This window comes from Perca flavescens, chromosome 8 (genome assembly GCF_004354835.1).
Source record: "Perca flavescens isolate YP-PL-M2 chromosome 8, PFLA_1.0, whole genome shotgun sequence".
Lineage (NCBI taxonomy): Eukaryota > Metazoa > Chordata > Actinopteri > Perciformes > Percidae > Perca > Perca flavescens.
The window spans coordinates 670,615-678,834 of NC_041338.1; positions in this window are offsets into that span (position 1 = coordinate 670,615).

Consider the following 8,220-nt stretch of genomic DNA (forward strand, 5'->3'; position numbering starts at 1 on the left):
TTTAGACATTTGCATTACAATGTTTTTAGAGAAAAGAGCTGAAATAAACCATTGAATAATATGTTGTGCGTGGACTTCCAGGGGGCCAAATACTCCAGTCTGTGTATCAACTGGTCTGTGCTAGTTTATCGTTAACTAACCTTAACCCTAATGTTTTCAAGACTAAAATAGTTTTGCTCTTTTTGTTTGCTCTGTTGTTTGTGAAAAAAAAGCATCAGTTGGTTTTGACCTGGGGATATCCTGGCTAATATTTGACATATACCAGTCTATTATAATCCAAAACTTTAATTCCTCATTTTACTGAGACATTACGTATCATTTTCACGTTTTTTTGACCGTGAATGCAAAAAGTAAGTGTAAAACTAGTTCACATGAGTTGGAATGAACTTGGCTAAGAAGATGTAAGTCAGAATTTGGTGATACTTTTTTATGCTTTTATGAACAGACAAACCAGTCCGGGTCACTTCTGATGAGGGACGACAAATAGTGCATGGTCGACGGGAAGACAATACAACAAGAGTTAAGGTGGTCAATTTAATTCAACAATTTGCCTGTAAGGGCAATTGTGCAGCAGTTCACAACCTGCAGGTCAAAAGATAGGCCTACATGCAGTAGATGGGAAAAGAAAGAAGAGCATTTTAAATGACAAAATGATGACCTGATTATGAGGCCCTGTCATGTTGAGGAACTTAAAGGAATACGCCACCGTTTGTTGAAAGAGGGCTTATCATGGTCTACCCTGGCTGTAGATAGGTGGGCCAATGCATTTTCTGTCTCAGTGCAAGTAATTAGGTGTTTTTTTGTCTTTTGTTGGCTCACTTTTACTCACAAAATGCTAACCGGCAACATAGGATTCCATTCACTATGCTAAGCTAACTAGCGGCGGCGCTGCTACCGGACTAAAACAATGCATGCACAAAACATGCGTTGGCCCACCTATCTACAGCTAGGGAAGACCGTGATAAGCCCTATTTCAGGTGGCTTATCCCTTTAATGACCTTCATTGTTTCAGTTAAGTAACTACCACACAGCAGATCTGGGGCCAGGGACTATTTTAGCTTATTACAACTGTAGCCTAGGCTACACATTACACAGAAAGGTGAAGGAGCAGTTCTTCCCAGGGCCACTTATCAGGTCAATCTAGCCATGTTCACATATCCAGCCATTATTATATATTAGATATATATTATATAGGTTTGTAATATTTTCTGGACTTCACACACAGGGATCATTAATGTTTTCTTACCTAACACTGTTTCTCCAAATTGTTATGGACACACATGTAATAACTAATGAGTCATTAGTAGCCTTATGACGAATAGTCGTTTTATATATGTCAATGATAGTCGTGCGTTTATTTTTTAAAGAAAAATATACCTCTACTTCCTGTCTCTCTCTGGGTAACTCCGACTACCTTGACGTAACCATTCCTTAATCCAATCGGAGCGGCCCAAACTCTCCCCGTCCCTCAGCCAATAAACAGGGGCGGTCACATGGGAGAGGGAACACCTGATTTCTATCTATTTTGTGTGTGTGTGTGTGTGTGTGTGTGTGTGTGTGTGTGTGTGTGTGTGTGTGTGTGTGTGTGTGTGTGTGTGTGTGTGTGTGTGTGTGTGAGTGTGTGAGTGCGAGTGTGTGTGTGAGGGGGAGTGTGTGGGGGGGATTGCCAGGAATTACAAAAGATGTATTTTAAGAACTGAAATCCCGAACCCCAAAATGGCGCCTTTGAGAATTGCCTGAATATGATATGATGCATATATGATACACCAGGCATGAAAGAAAAAGGCCAGGAGAATCAAGATCCAATTAAAGATCCAAACCAGCTGGGCGGTAACAGCCTTTCCTCCCTGTTAACGTCAGGTCCATAGACTTTACATTGGGATGACTTCACAGGTTTTACACACTCACAGGCAAATTAATAATTTAATAATAATGTCTTCTAAATACAGTCCATTTGTTCACAGTATACAGTAGGTAACCTAGTCTCGTATTGCCAGACCTATCTCCATATGGTCTGGCTACACCGCTTATCTATTCTGGGATATGGGGAAAAAACGCTTTGGCTTGCTTCTATTAAACAAATCCCAAGCGTCCTGGTCCTGGGTGGGGCCAAACCCCGGATGCAGCGACAGTAGCCTTGTGAAAAAGTTAGTGAAGATAGTGGAAGGGGAGGGATATCCAGGGCGGATGTTTGGCTTTATCCCAGCAATGTTCAGCATCCAACACGGAAATCAGTACAGCCAATTATATTTGTTGTTGTCTACCGAGCTCCAGGTCCGTATTCTGAATTTTTATCTGAATTCTCAGAGTTTTCATCATGTGTAGTACTTAAATCAGACAAAGTACTTATTATAGGTGATTTTAATATCCATGTGGACGTTGACAGCAATAGCCTTAGTACTGCTTTCAACTCACTACTAGATTCTATTGGCTTCAGTCAGAGTGTGCATGAGGCCACGCACTGTTTTAACCACACCCTCGACCTCGTGCTGGCATATGGTATCAAAATTGAAGATGTATTAGTATTCCCGCAAAATCCTTTATTATCAGACCACTTCTTAATTACTTTTGAATTCTTAATACCCGATTATACGAAATTAGATAAAAGCTACTATACTAGATGCCTATCTGACAGTGCTATAGCTAAATTTAAGGAAGACATTCCAACAGCACTAAACTCATTACCTTGTTTTAATACAACAGAGGACCTTCATGTAAACTTTAGTCCCTCTCAAATTGACAATTGTGTAGATGGTGTTACGGCCTGCCTACGGACTACTTTAGACTCTGTTGCTCCACTCAAAAAGAAGAAGATGAAGCAAAGGAAACTTGCACCTTGGTATAACTCCCAAACTCGTAAATTAAAGCAAAACTCGCGAAAACTTGAAAGCAAATGGCGCTCCATCAAAATGGAAGAGTCTCGTTTGGACTAGCAAGACAGTCTGAAAACCTATAGGAAGGCCCTCAGACATTCCAGATCAGACTATTACTTATCATTAATAGAAGAAAACAAGAACAACCCAAGGTTTCTTTTCAGCACTGTAGCCAGGCTGACAGATAGCCACAGCTCTACTGAGCCATCTATTCCTCTAGCTCTGAGTAGTGATTACTTCATGAGCTTCTTTAATGATAAAATTATAACAACTAGAGATAAAATTCATCACCTTTTGCCCTCAACTTCTAACGGCTCACCTTTCAACGCAGGACTGCTAGAAAGAACGACTAGACCTGACATATACTTAGACTGTTTTTATCCTATAGACCTTCAACAACTAATGGTAAAGGTATCTTCAGCAAAGCCATCTACCTGTCTCTTAGACCCCATCCCAACGAGATTACTCAAAGAAGCATTACCCGTGGTTAACACCTCTCTACTAGATATGATCAATATGTCTCTATTAACAGGTTATGTACCGCAGTCATTTAAAGTAGCTGTGATAAAACCTCTTCTGAAAAAACCCACCCTCGATCCTGAGGTCTTAGCAAACTATAGACCTATATCTAACCTTCCCTTTCTCTCCAAGATCGTTGAGAAAGTAGTTGCTAATCAGTTATGTGATTTTCTCCATAGCAACAGCTTATTTGAAGACTTTCAATCAGGATTTAGAAAGCATCATAGCACAGAGACGGCACTGGTGAAAATTACTAACAACGTTCTAACTGCTGCAGACAAAGGACTTGTCTCCATACTTGTTTTATTAGATCTTAGTGCTGCATTTTACACTTTTGACCATACAATACTGTTACAGAGATGGGAACACTTAGTCGGAATTAAAGGAATTGCACTAAGCTGGTTTAAGTCTTATTTTTCTGATCGATCTCAATTTGTTAATGTTAATGATAAATCCTCTAAGTACGTGAGGGTTATGCATGGCGTTCCACAGGGCTCGGTGCTTGGACCAGTTTTGTTCTCCTTGTATATGCTTCCTCTTGGTAATATCATTAGGAAACACTCAATTAACTATCACTGCTATGCGGACGACACCCAATTATACTTATCAATCAAACCAGACGAAACAAGTCAGTTAGCTAAACTTCAAGCATGTATTAAAGATATAAAATCCTGTCTCAAAACAATGCTGAAAAACTAGTCCATGCATTCGATACTTCCAGGCTGGACTATTGTAATTCCCTACTGTCAGGCTGCTCAAATAAGTCCCTTAAGACTCTCCAGCTGATCCAGAATGCTGCAACACGTGTTCTGACGAGAACTAAGAAAAGAGATCATATTTCTCCTGTTTTAGCTTCTCTGCATTGGCTTCCTGTGAAATTCAGGATTGACTTTAAAGTCCTTCTCCTGACCTACAAAGCCCTAAATGGTCAAGCACCACCCTATCTAGAACAGCTCTTAGTACCTTATTGTCCCACTAGAGCACTGCACTCCCAGAATGCAGAGTTACTGGTGGTTCATAGAGTCTCTAAAAGTAGAATGGGAGCCAGAGCCTTCAGCTATCAGGCTCCTCTCCTGTGGAACCAGCTCCCAGTCTGGGTTAGGGGGGCAGACACCATCGCCTCATTTAAGAATAAACTGAAAACTCTCCTCTTTGATAAAGCTTATAGTTAAGAAGTGAGGAGTTGCAGCGTCTGCCTAACCCGGCCCACCTGCTTCTCTTCGTAGTCATCAGATTTATTGATCATATATTCAATAATAAAGTGTGAGTTGAGGGGGGCAGGCCAGTACAGCCTCTCATCAATGTTTTCATTTGTTTCCTTTTGTATGCATCCTGTCCCAGAACTGCTTGTTACTAACCTAGCTCTGGGGAGTTTACTCCCCGGAGTCCTTATGTTTCTTCTTCTGCGATTCCCTTCAACGCCCGGCCGCGTCCTGCTGCGTCTGCTACACCCCCCCGTGCTCTGCAGCGCCACGTTTCATCCAGCAACGTCCTGCTGTGACACGAACTACAACGACTACCTTCAAAGTCACTGTTCCACTATCTTCAATGCGACTATTATCGCCTTCACACCTCCAACCGGCCCCGTCAGACACCGCCTACCAAGAGTCTGGGTCTGCCGAGGTTTCTTCCTAAAAGGGAGTTTTTCCTTGCCACTGTCGCAATAGCCACTGCTAATGCTTGCTCTTGAAGGAATTACTGTAATTGTTGGGGCTCTGTAAATTATAGAGTGTGGTCTAGACCTACTCTATCTTTAAAGTATCTCAAGATAACTCTGTTATGATTTGATACTATAAATAAAATTGAATTGAATTGAAAATTCAGGACATCGGGGGAGCCAGACTAGTAAGAAACTATAGGCCTACTGTCTATGGTAGGAAACTACTTGCGGAGGGCGAGAAAAAGCATTAATGTGAAGTTTTTCATTCGCTCTCAATTGTTAAGCCTATCCATTTTTGAACACTTCATCGCTGAGTGTTCGATAAGACTAATTTACATCACAATACTGCAATAAGTGCAACTTGCACTAGCATAGGTTTTATTTACATCTTTATATACTATTTAAGTAGTTGTACATGTATTTGAGTTCTGAATTTAAATTGAATTCAAACCCAGAATTCAAAAACATTTTCCCATGTGGCCCTAATCTACTGTTTATTTTTTTTTTATCATCATCCCAATATTAACTTGTGCAATATACACATCGCAAAAGGCTACGATATACCGCAATAGACACTAAATGTTTTTTGTGTGAGTTGAAAGAAAATATCAATAAATAAGAATGTTAGAAATGATTTCCTTTCAATTGTTTTAAAATCAAAAAGCAGTTTTTTGTATGTGTAGCAGAATACTGAAAGCAGCAGAAATGCAGAGGTGAGTACTCTGTTTATTTATCGCAAGTGATATTGTTATCGCGATATTCAACGTTATCGCATATCACATATTTTCCTCATACCGTGCAGCCCTACCCTAATCCTCTTCTGTACAAGCAACTGCAGCGTCAACTAATTAATAGTCATAGCTGAGCCTTAGTAGAATGTAACATTTCATTTCCTAACCAATTAAGTAAAATGGCAGAATAGAAACTGAAGACATCATGATGAAGTGATAATTAAGCAGATAATAAAGCTTGTTTATAAAGGATGTTGAGAGTTCATGTAGACACTACTTTCAGCTCAAGCTCTTCCTTATTGTCTCTTGTAAACATGGTAATTGTTACCATTGCTCCTCTCTATTGCCCTCTTAAGCCTAGCCTTTTACTCTCAGTTTCTGTTCCCTGACCTTTGATGCCTGTCTGTATCTTGTGACACTGATCTATTGTGCTCATGGAGGAAAATCAACACAGTCACTCTCCCTAAACAGTTTCCAGTTACAAACCCGTTGCCAAGTAGGCTATTGCTTATTTGTCATACACAAACAGCAGACACAACGGGGAAACCTGACACTGCAACCCAACCCATGCAGGAGCGTGGCATTAAAGGGGAACTCCATTCTGTCAGCACAACCCTGCCAGCATCCCTTTTTATAGAAACTGGCTCCTGCTGGGAGTCACTTACATATTTAAAAAGCCATTTTCAATTCATAACCTCCAGTTCTCTTCCCTGGAGGTTCAGCGAGGTCACTGGGTTGGTATTTTCTGGTGAAAACACCACGTCTTATCCTGGATATTAACTTTCACCCCTCACTGTGTATAAGTCAGTCCTGGGACAGCTTGTTCATCATCTATTGTGTTGTCATGAGTTGTGTGTCCTCCTTCTGTCACCATGGCTAAGTCAAGGCTTCCAGAAAAAGAAAAAGGCGGGGGAGTCCACAGTGGAAACACTCAGTGCACGCCAAGACAACCTGCTGGGGTGATCGCTCTGGCCTCTTCTTTGACATTTCATGGAGCGACAGCCAGTTGTTATGGGGCTGCCAGGCACGCACACTTCCTGCCACGCATTTCTGCTGCTCCCCTCTCAGGGCTGTCTAATTATTTACCCATGGTATGATAATTTACCTCATGACTTATTTCACAAACAGAGCATGAGGGAGATACAGAGAAAGAGTGAAGAGTAATGCTAAAAAGCCCCTCAGTAACATTCCACCACCACCCATCTTGAGACTGTTCCTAGTAATGCTTCAGGGAGAAATTACAGGAAAACTTGCTGTTTGTGCTGCAGTTTAAACTGTTTACCCAGACAACACAGCAGCCTGTATTTGCCTTTGTGTGTGAACATGCTGCATCTGTCTGAATATTCAGAAACCAACTCAGGGCGGTGGTCATGATCTGCCTTGTGTTGTGTTGCAAATGAGATGAGAGAAGCCATTGTCGTGGAAGTTTCCTTTGCAGCAGGGGGAAGAGTTTTTCAGAGTTTAGTAAATTGAAACAAATAAGACAGACTGAGACTAAAACCAAGTTGGGTTTTTGTATTTTATTAAAAACATATATATATTTGCAAATATAGGAGCAACGTGATTTCACAAAAGGCCGCAGCCCAGTGTGGAGTCAGTTTCTCCAATGAGTGAACAAGAACACCAGGCTTATATGCATCTTAAGAGTGACAGCACACACGCACTTGGCTTAGTATGACGCTACAATTTTGACAGGCAATCTGATACACATGAAGACAATCAGAGAAATACAAGAGACATCTTGGAGTCATCTCACCTCCTCCTCCCTGTATGACTTTCATCCCCCAGTTACATCTTAACTGGCATGGGAAAACATGAGATAGTTTTGGGGTGACCTTGTACCTTTATCGGTTCAGGCAAACAGAGCTCACATAATGTTCCAGACTGGATGTCTCACAAAGTTAGAATCAAAATCTACATGTGGAAAATGAGAGACTCTTTCAGCATTTGTGAGAGAATTAAAGTAGAAATAAAACATAAAAATATAAGGCATTATGCTTAAATGTAATTTTTCCCATTACACCATGATGAAACTACACAAGGTTATCCTCAGCTAGATGGCCTGGCAAGAGTAGACAGGAGGATTTTATAAATACAGGAAGACAGGAATCCAAAGTCTCCCAGTGAAACCCCACCTAACCCCTAAAGGGGCATCACGTGTCTGGATCGGAACTAGCAATTCCACCGTTCGCTGTGGTCTGAACCCCCCTTTAGGTAAGTGGGGTTCCCCTAGGCTCCCAGAAGTGTGCCTACTTTAAAGAACATAACATAAGATGAAACTTTATTGCCTGTTCACACAGAAAATGTTCTTGGTGCAGACGATGCAATGTACCACGCATGTATAATACATACGGTATAAGACCTGGATGCAGCAATTGAGGGAGAGTCTCGTTTATTCCTATGAGAGCTAGTCAGTGGCGCATGAAGCCAAAAATGT